The sequence below is a fragment of the Terrapene carolina genome, unplaced genomic scaffold, assembly GCF_002925995.2.
Source record: "Terrapene carolina triunguis isolate 2854851 unplaced genomic scaffold, T_m_triunguis-2.0 Scaffold62, whole genome shotgun sequence".
NCBI lineage: Eukaryota > Metazoa > Chordata > Testudines > Emydidae > Terrapene > Terrapene triunguis.
This window is the reverse complement of record NW_020664413.1, coordinates 61278117-61294882: the sequence shown is the minus strand read 5'-3', so window position 1 is coordinate 61294882 and position 16766 is coordinate 61278117. Positions and strand designations below refer to the sequence as shown.

Sequence of the window (16766 nt, the reverse complement as noted above, 5' to 3'; positions counted from 1 at the left end):
ACACACACACACACACACACACACACACACACACACACACACACACAGAGACACAGACACACACACCCCTCCTCTTCCCATAATTCCAAGGAAGGCAATTTCCACATGAGGACACTCCTGTGTTAAAGTTACAGGCCATGTCCTTTTTCAAATGTCAAGTTATCGTAGGCCAGTGCTGTGCCGAGCACTTCAAAGCTTGCAGCGCAGAGTGTCGAAGGGCAATGGCAAAGGCTGCTTGTTGTAATGCGTATCCCCCTCTGATCTCATTCCCATTATTGCACCAAAACAAGCCTTTCCATTTATTCTCCTTCGTTTATAGGAAGGCGGACCAGGTGTGACTATTCAATTCAGCCTTATGCCACGTTCCTCAGTCACAGCTCACAGCAAATGAGATGATGTATATATTAAGGTTGATTATTTTTTTCAATGGGCCAAATCCTTAGCTGGTGTAAATCAGTAACTTCAAGGGACCTGCACTGATTTCCACCAGTTGAGGAACTGGCCCATTATTTGCTATCAAAGAATACTGTCAACTTGTTCAGGATTCCTACCATAAGGGAAGGTAAAGACCATCCCAAGAGAAGAACACAGGAATCACCAGACTGGATTGGACCTTTGGTTCATCTAGTCCAGTACCCTGTCTCCGACAGCAGCACTGCTGCAGCTATGGGAAGTTACAAGGAACCCCGCAGTAGGCAGTTATGGGATAACCTGTTTCTTCCTAATGTCCTTGATGGAACATGGTGGGGCTACTCAGCGGTGTAACTGCTTACCCATGTCAGTAATGGGCTCACCATCTAGCCCAGAGGCAGCAAAATTATTAGAGCCAAACTGTGCCTGGTCCTTGAGTGCACCTGGAGGAGAAAGCAGCCGTCTGAAAAAGCAAAACTCTTGGGTACCGAGTTTTTAATCCTTACTATAACAACTCTGGATGTCCTCAGTATCCATCTGCTCTGCTCTCCTTACATAATCCAACGTGCTTTTCCCCTACAAGTCCTGCTGACAATGTTAATGGGAGTTTTACAAGTACAAGGGAGAGCAGTTTACCAGAGTGGATCTCAAAGGAGCATTTTGCCACATACTGAGGTTGATGAAGAGCCAGACGATATTGGGGGCCTATTCTGCCACCCTTATACAAGACTAATAGGCTCAAAGGAAACAGAAACATGCTGGCTCCCCCAGAGGAGAAACTGAAGGGGCTCCTACTGGCAGACAGATTTAATTTGCATAAACATCACTCATTTCCAGTCCCCAGCAGTGTGCATGGTTGTATTATTTGTAGTTTGTGTTCGGTTCTTAGGAACAGAAATTGGTTATGTAAAAGAAAGGCGATATTAATATATATTAAAATGTAAAAGGCATACTATGGGGAAAGCTGAACACCCTAATCTAATGGCTGGTGGACTCAGACTGGATAGGGAGAAGACACCTCTCGAAGAACCAGGCAGACTCTGACCCTAAGGGCCTGCCACAAAACCCATTGGGAATCTTTCCATTGATTTCAGTGTTTTTGGATCAGGACCTAAGTGGCTTAGTCAAACTACAGAAGGGGTCAATATCAGATGGGAATTCCTTGCTGCCAAACCTGTGCTTAGCCTACTAGACCATGCTGCCTATTATGCTGTACAGACTTACCTGTGGCCAAAGAGCACAGGGAGTCCTCAGCAAGGGAGCAGCTCATAATTCCAAAGACAGCTACGATGGGAGAATATCATAGTTATTATTCTGTGGTTTCTTTTAATTATTTGGAACAAGTATGTGATTTCATGATGGGCTTCTTATTTATGTTGAATTTTGGGTCCACATGGATCAATTGGTGCACAGCGCATCAACGTGCTTTAGAAATCAAACGCCTGTAGTGCGCATTGCTGCATTGTGAAGACATGCCTGAGTGCCTGTAACCTGGAAAGCATTGGGGGAACATGATGGAAGCTTGAATGTAACAAGACTTAAATTAGCCTCCACCTATACTATAATCAAACAATCTCTTTGGAGAGGTTTTGAAGTTCAAACAACGTGAATCCAAGTTGGATCTAGGCCAAATACCACTGAGTAACATTAAGTAGTGACCTAAGGCTTAAGACCTTTATGTTTGTGGCTCTACTTGCTTGATTATATGCACATGCTGAAACCTCTTTAAAATAAATACAATTTCTGCCTGAAATTACTTCTTTTGCAGTCCATGAACATTCTTCAAAGAGTCATTCAGCTGTTTAGTAAACGTGCCCTGCCACGTGTAGGTTGTCACTAATGAAAAGTTTGGTTTAGTGCAAGTCATGCCCTGCCCTCAATTAAGTGTGCTATAGAGAAAATATATTATACACACATGCACACACACATTTACAAAGACAAACTTAAGGGGTAGATTAATTCCAAAAGGAGCTGAAGTTTTCTACTGGGATCAGTTTAATGGGGGAAAAACTAGACAGCTGCTCCTTTATCTCAAGTGTACAGCAGTCCCTGGGAATCCTGGAGATGTAAATTCTACTCCCACTGTTGAGTCAACTCTGAAAATAAACATATCAATTGATGATCAAACATCCATGCCCAGAGCCAGCCAGTTTTTCAGCTGAAAAGATAATCTGTGCATAAGACCTCTTCCATTGCCTTAGAGATGTATTCAGAGTTCACCTGCCCCCTGGAGGAAACCTGACTCTCCCCTAGAGCCAGACGATGGAAAAAGCCACTGAGAGTTTGCTGGAATAGACACAAGAATGGACTATTTTAAAATAAATCTCAAAAGAAAAGGTAGATAACTCAATATATCCCATCATACAGTGCAGAATATCTGTTGAAATCTCGGGAGGGGTAGAAGGACAACTATGACAGAAAACCCTCTTGCCTCTGCCAGGATTTTGACAGATCATTTATCCCATCGTACACTGGAATAGGCAATGTTTCTCTGGCTGATTTGCAAATAACCCATAATGTAGAAGAAATTTTGCCCTCCCTTCAAAGGCAGGCATGTAGATGTGCTAGAGGAAGCTCTATCTTAACTCCTATTATAGAGTACACTGAAAGAATTAGAAACAAAATTATGCAACCTTGAATAAGTCTATTATGCAAACCTAACTATAGAAACCTCAGAACTTCTGAAACTCATCAGAGAATTGTAATAAACGCTTTAGTATTCAAGGTGGTTCACTACAATTGTACTTTTGTAAAACATCTGAGGGTTGTAATAACTTTTGGAGGTCACTGCCAAACCTTGCCAGGAACAAATTTTTAGCTTAATTCAAAATATCAAGACACATGTACTGCAAGATCCTAACTAAATCAAAAGATGAGGGATTCCACTGCTTCCATCAGGAATTATATAGATTTTGTGCTGAATCTCCACTTTACATGCAACAAAAATGCATAAACGGGACAACCCTCCACCAAGTTTCAGGCAGAAGGTTGTTCCTGAAGTCTGGTCTGCTGTTGTTGAAGTGGGGATGAGCAAACCCCAGTGGAGATGAAGCAGAGACACAAGCTTGTCAATCCCCAGCCATCACAATTCATGGGACCGTCCCAACAGGTATCTTCAAGCACTGGTCTAGTTTTCCCAGAGGATGGCTCCACACTAATGCCAAGGTCCCCGTCATTGTTAGTCTCTGCTTAATCCTAGCACTCAAGCCTCCCACTTTGCTTTCCAGAGAACTTATTTCAGCTCGGAGTCCTGTCCTCTGTTATTCATGACTGATGTTGTTGACTAGCTCAAGATGATAAAGTACTAGTGAATACCAGTGGATGTCCTATCCAAAACAGTTAACATAGGCCAGATCACAGAACAGCTATGAACTTAAACACCAGTCAGCTAACATCACCATACTCAACCCCTTTAAAAATGAATCACTGATAATCAGAAGCCACTGATTTCATACACGGATATTTATGTACAAGAGAGTACCACAGCAGGCCAGTTGATGAAATCACACACAGACAGAAAGGAATTTAAGTCACCATTGTAGAACTCATCCCAATACCTCTGAAATCAATACATACAGAAACCCGGTGGGACAAGATTTTGATGATTACCTAGCAAGTAGGGAATAGGGATTGGCCCTAAGAAATACAAACCAGAAAACCAAAACAAACCTAAATAGCACAACACAGACACTATTCTCAGTAACAAAAGTTGTATTTCTACTCCCAAAATATTCTGCCTTTATAATAAAAATCCAGTGAGCGTACCAAATACATAGAAGGAAAGCAACTTTTTTTAAAAGCCCTTTAAAGCTCTACAATGAAATTATCCTTAGCAATAAACACATCCATCTGGAGCAAGGAGTGGAAAGCACCACCATTACCATTGCCTGCTACCTAAGGATCAGCATTAGTGTTATATGTATACACATGTAAGCACTCACCTGAAAGACAATCAGTTTTCCATGGGCGTGGAAGATGTAAGATGGGTTATGTAAAAGGTTTAGCAAATTGCCAACCCATTCTCATAATGAGATACACATCAGAGGCTAGATCCTCAGCTGATGTAAAACGGTGTTAGCTCCACTGAAGTCAACTTAAACCAGCTGAGAATCTGGCTCAAAATTCCAAACAAGAGCACAAGATCATCTGAGCAAATGGTGAATCAATACAGTGGCCTTTATGATATAGATACAGACAGACAGATATATTAGTGTGTCTATCTATGTGACGTACAAATACCGACTAATTAATTAAACCTCAAAAAGTATTATTAGCCCCACTTTTTAAATGGAAAGTGTGGGGAGGGAATGTTGGGGCAGAGAGATTCAGTGACTTGTCCAAACACAAACAAGGAATCAATGCCCAAAACTGGGACTAGAATTCAGGAGATTCTGGGTTCCACCTCTATGCTCAGGCCACTAGCCTTCAAAATCTGGTTCATACTACAGATGATTTCTGGATGGAAACATGTTTATTATACACAAATATTTCTAAATCTAGTTAATGAATATATTTCTAAATTATTCATTTAGCAAGAGGAACATTTTAATAAAATATTCCTAAATCATGTGTTCCAATCATCATCTAGTCCAACTGGGGGTTGGACTAGATGACCTCCTGAGGTCCCTTCCAACCCTGATATTCTAATCTATTCTATGATTCTACTGCCAGTATTCCAAATAGCATTCAATACCATGCCATTTTAATCATTTATCTAAATGAATGTTATAAATACTATATATAAATCAGTGTTGCTAATTTTGGCAAACTATGCAGAACTTAAAATTACAGATATTAAATTTGTCATGTTACCCAAAACATCTTTTATTCAAACTCACAGCCAGAATTTTATCACATCACTGTAACAGGTAGCACTACGTATTCTGAAAAGTATACATTCAAGATTTTGCTAAGCCTTATGCAGAAAACAACAACAGCCTCTTCTATTGCCCAGAAAGCTTACGTCCACAGAACACCATGCAACGAAAGATCCTTATTTACGCCAATATCCTTTGCTCTTCAGCATGAATAATATTCATTTCTTTTAAACTCCGATTTTTTTTTGAACTACTCTCTTAGGGATTTCAGCCAAATTTGCCTTTGCTCTTCTACAAAGTATGTATTTTTTGATCTTCCTAAAATATCAGAAATAAGTTTTTATATGCATAATTTTCCTCTTGGCTGGTGGATTTCTACATCTTTGCCCTCAGGGCAATTTTCTTTAGGGGACATCTAATCCAGAAATTCTCAGACTGGGGGCAAAGAATGTATTCTTGGGTGGGGGGCTGGGAGAAGGGGAAAAAAACACTTACTGCGCACATTCAGAGCTGGACAGACGGACAGCAGCGGCTGCTGGCCAGGCTCCTGGCTCTGAAGGCAGTGCCGCTGCCAGCAGCAGCGCAGAGGTAAGGGTGGCAATACCATACCATGCCACCCTTACTTCTACACTGCCTGCACTGCTGCTGGCGGCAGCGCTGCCTTCGGAGCAGGGTGCCCAGCCAGCAGCCACCGCTCTCCGCTCTGCCTTCAGAGCTGGGCAGCCAAAGAGCGGTGGCTGCTGATCAGGTGCCCAGGGAGGGGGGGAGAAGAGGGGGAGAAGGAAGGTGGGAGGGTGTAAACTACTTCAGACACAAAGACGGGGGCATGATCAAATAAGTTTTAGAATGACTGATCTAATCAATCCTTCCAGAGAAAAGCAGAGACTATAATAAATAAACAAAACCCCCAGATACAGACTTTGGGCTCAGGTCTCTACTTTTGCTTGTAAAGGGAGTAACTCCCTGGTGCACCCATCACTGGCCAGGCCATCCCATATGCACATGGAGAGGATTCGCCTCTCACACACACCAGTGTAAATCAGGAGTAACTCTGGTGTAAATGAGAGGGGAATCAGATCCTCCATGCAGAGATCTCCCTTTGCTTATGCAGAACCCTTTTACTATGGGCAACCCTGGGGAGGGAATGGGAGAATGCTGTAGAGAATCAGGTGGCAACTTCCACATAATGGCTCTGGCCTCTGCTAAGTCCCCTACAGTTTGAGGCTCCAATCTGCAGACCCAGATCTGAAATTCACCCAAGACCAGGGGAGAGACAAGGCCAGCCTCGACATTCAGATCCAACTGCACTTCCCTAAAGTTCGAGGGGCTTTAGATCCAGGGTTTTGGTTTGGCACCATCTCTACCCAGACCCAGCCTTCAAACTCCATGCTGCAGCGTCACGTTAACCAGAGCAGTGCCTGTTACTTCCAGTCAGAGCCTGGAGTAACCTGTGTGGCATACAATACACATTACATACACCTACTACCGTAGAGAAGGAGGAGTTGAAGGAGCAGAACCAGGCCCATCTCCTCCTAAGGCCCAGCTCTGTTTCTCTTCTGCTCAGCCAGGACAACTCACTCGGTGACTGATTTGTGCTGGGGGACAATTAGCTTGTGAATAGAGACTTACATTTCCTCCAAGCAAGACTGCCTTTCGGACTCAGAAGTAACACACACAGGACCATTGCTGTTAATCTCAGTACCAAGCTGGGCCCTGAGGCTGGAATTTTCAAAAGCATTCAGCAACGGCCTAACTCTGCTCCCATTGACGTCAGTGGGAGCAGAGTTAGGTCAACCATAAGCCTTTGTGAAATTCCCAGCCTAAGTTTCTATTTTTCCCACATATTTTCTGCATCCCTTTAGTCAGAAATATTCAGAAGTTTGCGATGTAATGGTGCAGTTCCCCATCACAGAGACAACTGTTTTCATGAATAAGGTACATTTCTCTCCAAAATAAAACTTCTGAACTGAGTTCTGAACCACGAAACCAGCTGCTATCATTCTCAGGAAAAATGAAGTGCAATGGCAAGGTTCATTTAATCAATCATTATAATTAAATGCAACCAAGTTAATTGATGTGACTGGACTACTGAAAGGTGGTGGTGGTTGTTTTTTCAATTGCTATTTATTGAGCTGTAACATTCTGATGAACAAAATAGCTTCCAATATCTCAAACTGATCCTGGAAACTTTTAAAATATACAGATTGTCCACATGAATATTGAACTTAAAGGGGTAGAATATTAAAGACATTTATCATCTTTACATAGCCAGGTGGGCTCCCTTTTGTCTGGAGAACAACGGATCTCCCGAACAGAAGAGGATGTTTCCATAGACTTACCTCGCTGAAAGCTATTAGGATCTAATAGCATTACTGCCACTGGTGCTGATCCTATGAGATTCTCCCTAGGCCTTCTTAGGGGCTCTCTCTGGCAAGAGGCTGGACACTCCCCTGAGATACTGAGCACCCTCAGCTCCCACTGGCTTCAATGCACTACTCAGGAGTGCTTAGCACTTGGCAGGATGGAGTCCTAAGTACAGAGCCTAAAGCCAAATCTGCTTGCTTTAGAAGTATGAGGAGCCCCACTGACCACTGGGAATACAATGTCAGCCTGAATAAGGGGAATGGGATTTCGCTCAAGGGCTGAGCTCGACCCACAGGTTCATCACATATAAACTGATCGTATCAGTGAAGTGGAAAGCACACCATATTTTAAAGAAATTTTAAACGAGTATTGGCTAGCTTCCCAGCTGGTATAAATCCATGCAGCTCCACTGAAGTCAATGTGGCCACAGTGATTTATGCCAGTGAAGGATCTGGCCTTTAATACACTTATTTTCTATACCTATTTTTGGAAATTTGAAAGCATTTGCTTAAAAAACTGTTTATCACTGCCCAGGCACATTACAGCTATGATCAAAAACATAATTAACAAGAAAAGAAAGGCTACATTTCGTAACGAGCACTAGCGCAGCTGTAACAGCACCAATCTGTCTCAGAGAGACACTAAATGGAAACAAAGAAGTCTGATAAATCTTACAATTATTCATGCTTAACTGAGGTCACCCAAACCTCACCTTTTTGCAGTATTTTCTTGCAACTAAGCATGTGAACAAGAAGAGGGATATATTCAATGCAAATACGGGCCCGCTATCATTTGGAAGGAGGGGTTACTCCCTGATCAAACAAAGGAAGAGGGATTGGTTTCGTTTGTGGGATCTCTCCAGGAAAATATTAAACGAGTGTAAAAACTGCGAGGAACAACAGTATTAACTCGTCTGTTCTTAACAAAGCAGCAAACAATTAGCATTTAGGAAAAATGGGTCAATAAAGACCTCAAATCTTCTTAACAGCTAGCACAATCAACCCATGTGGCAACAGCAATCTAAATTAACACCGTGGAGATGTTAGTTCTTTCTTCACATATCTAAAAAGCAATTACAAATGTCACATCGAATCTCATTTTAAGACACTGTCCCATAGTTTAGCACTGTAGCCTGTGATTAAGTCTACCCTCCCTCCCAAAGAAGCTTTTTACTCTGCTGAGGCAGATGGCTTTGGAAACCGCCCCTTATTCACATCACAGCCATTCTAAATCTGCTCCACCCTATGGAAATCAGACCCATGCTGTTTTCCTTCGCATCTGTGTGCACTACAGGTCTTACAAGCATCCCCGTATCCTCTGCATAAGGTGAAGAATTAAGGAAAAACAGCTGATCCCAACCAGCCCAGAGCCCCTAGCTTATAGGGTTCACTCCTACAAGGCAATGAATGTCCTCAGCTCCCGCTGACATCAATGGGAGTTGAGAGTGCTCAGGGCCTCACAACAGTACCTAGTCCCTCAGAAGCGTGTCTAGCATCTTCCAGGAATGAGCCTATAAAGGACATGCTTAATTTTAAGCATCTGCTTAAGTCCTACTGGTTTTAATGGGACTTAAGCAGGTGTTAAGCAACTAAGTGCCTGGCTGAACTGGGATGGACTATATATATATATATATATATACACACACACACACACACACACACACACACACACACTTAATGGCTTGGCTGAATTGTGGCCCTGATGACCATAAACCCAATCTCGCACACAAATAAACAACGTATGACTTTACTCTGGTGAATTACAGCATTGACTTTAAAGGGACATAAAGTAAAGTTACTCACGTGCTTAAGTGTTCGCAGGATCTGGCCCCAAGGATTAATTTTTCATTTCTCAGACTTCTGTTTCTCCTTCACTTGCATTTAAATACAATGTTCCCTGACCGCTTCCTAACTATGACTCTGATCCTGCAATGAGCTCCCTGTGGGCAGGAGCCAGGAACTAATGCGATCCTGGGGTGCATACACAGGGGAATCTTGAGTAGGAGTAGAGTGGTTATTTTACCTCTGAATTTGGCATGGATATGACCACTGCTGGAATAATGTGTCCAGTTCTGGCGCCCAAAATTCAAGAAAGATGTTGATAAATTGGAGAGGGTTCAGTGAAGAGCCATGAGAATGATTAAAGGATTAGAAAACTTGCTTTGTAGCACACGCTTAAAGAGCTCAAGCTATGTATCTTAATAAAAAGAAGGTTAAGTGATGACTTGATTACAGTCTCTAGCTACACAGGGAACAAATATTCAACCATGAGCTCTTCAGTCTAGCAGAGAAAGGGATAACGCAATCCAATTGCTAAACATTGACGCTACACAAATTCAGACTACAAATAAACCATACATTTTTGACATTGAGGGTAATTAACCACTGAAACAATTTACCAAGGTTCATGGTGGACTCTCCATCACTGACAATTTTTAAATCAAGACTGGATGTTTTTCTAAAAGACCTACTCTGGGAACTATTTTGGGGAAGTTCAATGGCCTGTGTTATGCAAGAGATCAGACTAGATGATGACTTGGCCTTGGAATCTATGGTTCTATGATCCTAGGTGAAGCCCAAATGAAGCCAATAGGGCTGCGTGAGGGTTCAGGCATCCATCCAATTGCAGCTCACTGCAGAGTCAGGGCCTGCCTGATTAAGAGGAATGGAGAGGAATGACTTCCCAATGGAATTTTAAAGGCTCTTTATCCCACGTGAATTCTTTCTGAGCCTGATCAAAGCCTACTGAAGTCAATGGAAAGGCTGCCATGGACTTCAAAGGCCTTTGCATCAGGCCCAAAATATATAAATACCATGTATCAATGTCCGGGCTTTTTTCCCCTTTCTTTATCTAATTTGTTCCTATTAATCTCTTCATACGTATATGGTAGATCAGATTCCAGACTACACAGATACTGCATTTGTGCACATAATTTTGTCAGTAGCTTTTAACGGTTATAAAAGTCAATGCAGATCACATCCTTGTGTGCTGTATTCCTGTTTTTCTTAAAGAAAAACCTCTCCCTGCCACTGTACTTGAAATACTGCCAGTGAAACTGAACGGAATACACATCACAACCGCACCCAGGCAGTTTCAATATCATCCGTTTGATTCTGCCATTGGAGTTACAATGGCCCGATTCTTGACTCACCCACACTAGTTTTTATGCCAATGTAACTCCATTTACTTCCATGGAGTTACTTCAGATTTTACAGCACTGTGAGCGGGAAATTAGGCCCAATGACTCCAGTTTAAGTGTGCCTGGTGGATTTTTTTTTTTATAGTAAATCCACGTGCAATGAGTTTTGGGGACATTAACGCAATGTGACACCAACTGAACAGAAAAGCATGGTTCTGAAAACTTCTTGGGGAGAAGAGAATTCTTATTTCACAAACTGTAGCAGCTTATTCGGGAGCCATTAGAATCATTCATGTCCATGCATGTTACCTTAGGGGCCTTTACATGATGACTACTTCTATGATGTTAGTGTGTATTTAAGAAGCACTGCTGTGTGGGTACTGACATAATATCCCATAATGACTACTTCAGAGCCTTTAAAATCTAAGGCGTCAATGGGAGTTTACATAACAATAACAAACCACATTACAAGCACAATATACTGTGCTGCACATTTAGCAGTAAAGAAGTACACTAGCATTCTTTTTGGAAAAGCAATTACTTTATACCTGCACTAACTGTATTTTAAGTCTCATTATCACAGCTATTTTGGTTTGGTCTGATACACACAGAGGCAGTAATCCATAACATGGACTCAATGGCTTGCAGAATTTCATCCGCCAAATCCTGCTTATCTGATTCCCGTGAGTAAAAAAGAAAAAAAGGATGATGATTCTGGAACCAGTTCTTAAGCTAACACCATCCCACTGCTCGCACCAGGAACCTTTCTAGGCCCCACTCACGCAAAGACTTAGGGTACTGCAAAATTATGTTGACCTAAGTTACATTGATGTACAGCCAGCACAGTAATAAAATCACTTTTGCATGTCCACACTATGCTTCTTGTGTTGGCAGTGCACATCCTCACCAGGAGCGCTTGCACCGATTGAACTGTCAGCGTGGGGCAGTGTGGGACAGCTTCTGAAAGCCAGCAACAGTCGATGTAAGCAATGTGGTGTCTACACTGACACTGCGTCAGCCTAACTACGTCAACCTAAGCGCTATGCCTCTCGTGGAGGTGGAGTTATTAAGTTGACATAGCCAGGGGCGGCTCCAGGCACCAGCGCACCAAGTGCCTTGGGAGGCCCGCCAGTCCCGCGGTTTCAGCGGCAATTCAGTGGCAGGTACGCCGAAGCCGCGGGACCGGCGGACCTCCCGCAGGCATGGCGCCGAAGGCTGCCTAACTGCCGTGCTTGGAGCGGCAAAATACATAGAGCCGCCCCTGGGCATAGCAGGCGAGTTACATCGGCAGGAGCAACATTATAGTGTAGACTCTTAGGCTAGGTCTACACTACCCGCCTGAATCGGCGGGTAGAAATCGACCTCTCGGGGATCGAATTATCGCGTCTCGTCGGGACGCGACAATCGATCCCCGAATCGACGCTCTTACTCCACCAGCGGAGGTGGGAGTAAGCGCCGGCGACGGGAAGCCACGGAGGTCGATTTTGCCACCGTCCTTACAGCGGGGTAAGTCGGCTGCGATACGTCAAATTCAGCTACGCTATTCGCGTAGCTGAATTTGCGTATCTTAAATCGACCCCCCACCCCTCCCGTAGTGAAGACCTGCCCTTAAAGAGTTAGGTCAACATAAGCTGCCTAGCGGTGATCTAACTCTGTAGTGTAGACCAGGGCTTACTCTTGTGCTTACCTTTATACACGGGTTTCCATGAGAGGACTCACAATGGGACTACTTACAGCATGCAAAAATCAGCACATGTGTACTGGATTCATTTTGAGTCTTGTACAGCACTGAGCTCATTGTCAGCACTTTACAGATTAGTAGAATAAATCATAATTACAGGTGAGGAATTAAATTGCTCCTCGGACTCAATAGCTCATGCCAAGTTTTGTTTTAGTGCATTCATTTTTAACACCAAGCCCCCTGAAAATATACACTAGTGACAGAAATGCTAGTACAAGCACAAGCTCTCCTGGCTGCCTCTATAATAGCTCAAATATGCCCTGGGTGAGTGTGTTGCTACTGTTTAGGGATGATGCCCAGTCTCTTGTGATGTGTGAGGTACCTCTCATAGTGACCTATGAAGTAATGACAATGCCAGTTTCAGTAAGTAATGCTCTCTCAGCACTTTCTATCTTCCCAGCAAGAGCAGAGACAGGGCGATCACGTCATCTGTGAGGGAGGGAACAGAAAGCGGCTTCTGAAAACAAATAAGTCCTGCAGCTGAGTCTCCTCCTAGATGCGTTGGCTCCGAGAGCTGGAGTCTAGACGTAACTACAAGTTTAAACCAGCACAGGTGCAAGGAACAGGTTCTTTCACAGGGAGTACGTTCAGGGAGGGAGAGAAAGGAAAAATGGAAATGCACAAAAATCATGTGAGGAAAAATCCCTTCTGAAAACAAAAAGAACACATCTTCCGAACTGTGAGCAGTGCAGCTTCCCCACAGATGCTAAATGACTTTTTTTTTTTTTTTTTTTAGAGAAAGGGGTAGGGGGAAACAAATCATTGACATGACCATAAAAGTATGACAAATTGTGAAACAGGATTGTGAGAGCTAAAATAAATAACCCTTATGGAAGATTGACATATAATAATTAGCCCAAACAGCATGCACACATTAACCGCCCCTGGTATATAAATATCTACTAGTGTACAGAAAGGAACATGATAAAATAAAAATTCACCAGCAACGCAAAGGAGATCTTTATTTGAACGACAAATGAAAATTCCCGGGGGAGGGGCTCTTTCATCCCATACATATCCCTTTTTTCCCCAAGCCCTGTTCCATAAAGCAAGCCTCATTCAGATGGGAGGTCATCATTTGTACCAAACATATACGCAATGAATAGAGTCAAGCAGTCTTTATTTGGTAGATCACATTCAATGCAACACTGTACCTGCAGCAGCTTGGCACATTTTGCATCATTCTCTCTTACATGAAAAGTCTTTGTTCTCCACCGCCCCATTGCGCTGCAAGCCCCCTTTTTCTGTTCGCAGTCGTTTCCTCTCCACTGCTGATCATTTCAACACAGAGATTTTTTTCCAATGCAAATTAAAACCGATTGCTCCCCTTGCACCCCCACTTTGAACAATGCTCTTTGTCCACCCTTACAGATCCTTGTAAAGGAGCTTAAGGGGGGAGGGGGAGAGGTTACATCCGTGGCACTCCAAAGATTCTCGAAATCCTAAAATGAGTTGACAAAAGTAGCCTGTTCCTATTAAGATAAATGATGGTGCTTTCGATTTTCCTGGGGGCACTGCGGTCAAATCGGTGCGCACCAGATGGTCCATGATAACCTTACGGCTGGATTTTGCTTATGACAAAGCTTATTTTCCCCTTGACCACAGGGAAGAAATACAAAGCTGACTCCCTCCGTTTGCGAGTTACAGAGAGATGTATCTTAGCGCAGTTGCACCCCTCCTTTATCCCCCGCCTCCCCACTTTCTTGAAATTTCCATCCTTAAACAAAAGAGGAAGGTGGGGTGGTGACCGAAAGACAAAGCTGCATTCAAGAAAACCCTTCCAAGGAGGCAATTTTTTTTTTTAAGGTTTTGCTTCTAGATCCACTTAAAACTCATAATAGTGGTTGAGGGGAGGGTTACTTTCTAGGTGTCCTTTTCCTTTCTTCTCTTCTGGTGCTGGAAATTCAGGGCGATTGGCTTCAAGTCGACACAAGCAACCCTTCGTATCGGTTTACATGGCTTTATTAATTATTATTATTACTATTATTATTTTAATGCTGTCCTCGAGGGGTCCTGCGTCCACCAACCTTTATGCAGCTCGATACCCCCAAATCCTAGGTCCACATCTACCGCCTGTGTAGACCTAACCACACCGCAGGTCTAGGGCGATGCTGGGCCACTGATCTAGACCCCCAGCAATCGCTGGGCAGCGCGGCCAGGTACCGCCAGGCGAACCTGTGCCTAGAAATCTCGGGGCTCAGGGGCTCGCTCCCTGCCCTAGGCGGGGCGGGTGGGGGGCAGGCCCGGAGGTGTGGGGCCGGGAGCTCGCGGGGCGGGGGGGGGGGAACCTTACCTGAGCGCAGATGCTGCTGCCGGTCTCGGGACACAGGCCGAGCGCCGGGGACAGGAGCGCGCGATGCTGCAGAGGCTGCGGCGGCCGCTGCGAATGCGGGCTCGGCTCCCCCGCCGCCCGGCTGGTGCGCGGCCGGCCCCGCCCCCGCCCCCGGCCCCGCCCCAGCCCCAGCGCCCGCACCGGCCCCGCCGCCAGCCGCGTCGGCTGCACAGCGGCTGGGGCGGCTCCTGCCCTGCCCCGCTGAGCGCCAGGGGCAGAGGGGGTGTGCACAGGGCAGAGCAGAGTGGGTGTGCAAGGGAGGGGGGAGCACAGAGTGGGTGTGCACAGGGCAGAGCAGAGTGGGTGTGCATAGGGCAGAGCAGAGTGGGTGTGCAAGGGATAGGGAGCAGAGTGGGTGTGCACAAGGATGGGGAAGCAGAGTAGATGTGCACAGGGCAGAGCAGAGTGTATGGGATGTGCAGCAGGGGGATGTGCAAGGGATTGGGGAACAGAAGTGGGTATGCGGGAGTCCAGTGGGCGTGTATAGGGCAGAGTGGGTGTGCACAGGGATGGGGGAGCAGAGTAGATGTGCACAGGGCAGAGTAGAGTGTACGGGATGGGGAGCAGGGGATGTGCAAGGGATGGGGAGCAGAGTGGACGTGTTCAGGAGAGAGCAGAGACGGTGTGCACAGGGATGGGGAGCAGAGTGGGCATGCACAGGGCAGAGTAGAGTGGGCGTGCAAGGGATGGGGAGCAGAGTGGGTGTGCACAGGGCAGAGCAGAGTGGGTGTGCAATGGATGGGGGAGCAGAGTGGCCGTGTATTGGGCAGAGCGGGTGTGCACAGGGATGGGGAAGCAGAGTAGATATGCACAGGGCAGAGTAGAGTGTACGGGATGGGGGGCAGGGGGATGTGCAAGAGATGGGGAGCAGAGTGGGTGTGCACAGGGCAGAGCAGAGTGGGTGTGCAAGGGATGGGGGAGCAGGGTGGCCGTGTGTAGGGCAGAGCGGGTGTGCACAGGGATGGGGAGCAGAGTGGCCGTGTACATGGCAGAGTAGAGTGGGTGTGCAAGGGATAGGAAGCAGAGTGGACGTGTTCAGGACAGAGCAGAGTGGGTGTGCACAGGGATGGGGAGCAGAGTGGGTGTGCACAGGGCAGAGTAGAGTGGGTGTGAAAGGGATAGGAAGCAGAGTGGGTGTGTACAGGACAGAGCAGAGTGGGTGTGCAAGGGATAGGGAGCAGAGTGGGTGTGTACAGGGAAGAGCAGAGTGGGTGTGCACAGGGATGGGGAAGCAGAGTAGATGTGCACAGGGCAGAGCAGAGTGTATGGGATGTGCAGCAGGGGGATGTGCAAGGGATTGGGGAACAGAAGTGGGTATGCGGGAGTCCAGTGGGGGTACAAGGAATGGGGAAGCAGAAACAGATGGGAGAGCATGAGAATGAGGAGCAAAATGGGGATGCAAGGAATGGGGGGACAGTGTGTAAGGGGTGGGCAGCAGAATGAGGGGGACAAACTGGAGATTCACAGGGGTAATGGAGGTGCAGACCAGGGGAAGGGAGATGGCAGATCAGGTGAGGGTGAGGCGGCGGGGAACAGATCAGGATGACACAGAGAGAGGGGAGACTTCAACAGCAGAGTTAAGGGAAAGTGGGGGGGTCAACATTTATGGCCTGCATCATGCGGGAGGTCAGACTAGATGACCATATTGGTCCCTTCTGACCTTAAAGTCTATGAGTCTATGAGGGGAAGATGCCTCCAATGAGCTGTGGCCGAAAACAAACAATTGCCCCCTTTTAGTCCAGGGATCAGTTGGTGCAAGTGACAAGCCCAAAAAGCCCAGAAAATTCAAAATAGTCAACTGTTTGCAGCGATACTAAACAGTAAAGCTGAGCGCCATTGAAAGAACATGCCCCTTCTGTTTATGTAACTAAATATGGATTCACATGCCGAGCTGTGGGCAGTGCTTAAAATGGTCTGGGAAAAAAACGGTAAGAGGGCTGTCATAGTCTCTGAGCAGCAGCT

The 16766-nt window shown here is 45.4% G+C and overlaps 1 protein-coding gene across 3 annotated transcripts in view; it reads right to left on the bottom strand.

The window, feature by feature from the left end:
* The window catches only part of MAP2 (microtubule associated protein 2), a 319652-nt gene extending 304807 nt beyond the window's left edge, over positions 1-14845 (bottom strand). For all 3 annotated transcript variants that reach the window (XM_026647705.2, XM_026647706.2, XM_026647707.2), the window contains exon 1: positions 14766-14845. The gene's annotated coding sequence lies outside the window, so the exon portion shown is untranslated. The remainder of the gene's footprint in view (positions 1-14765) is intronic.
* Between the last annotated feature and the right edge of the window lie 1921 nt (positions 14846-16766).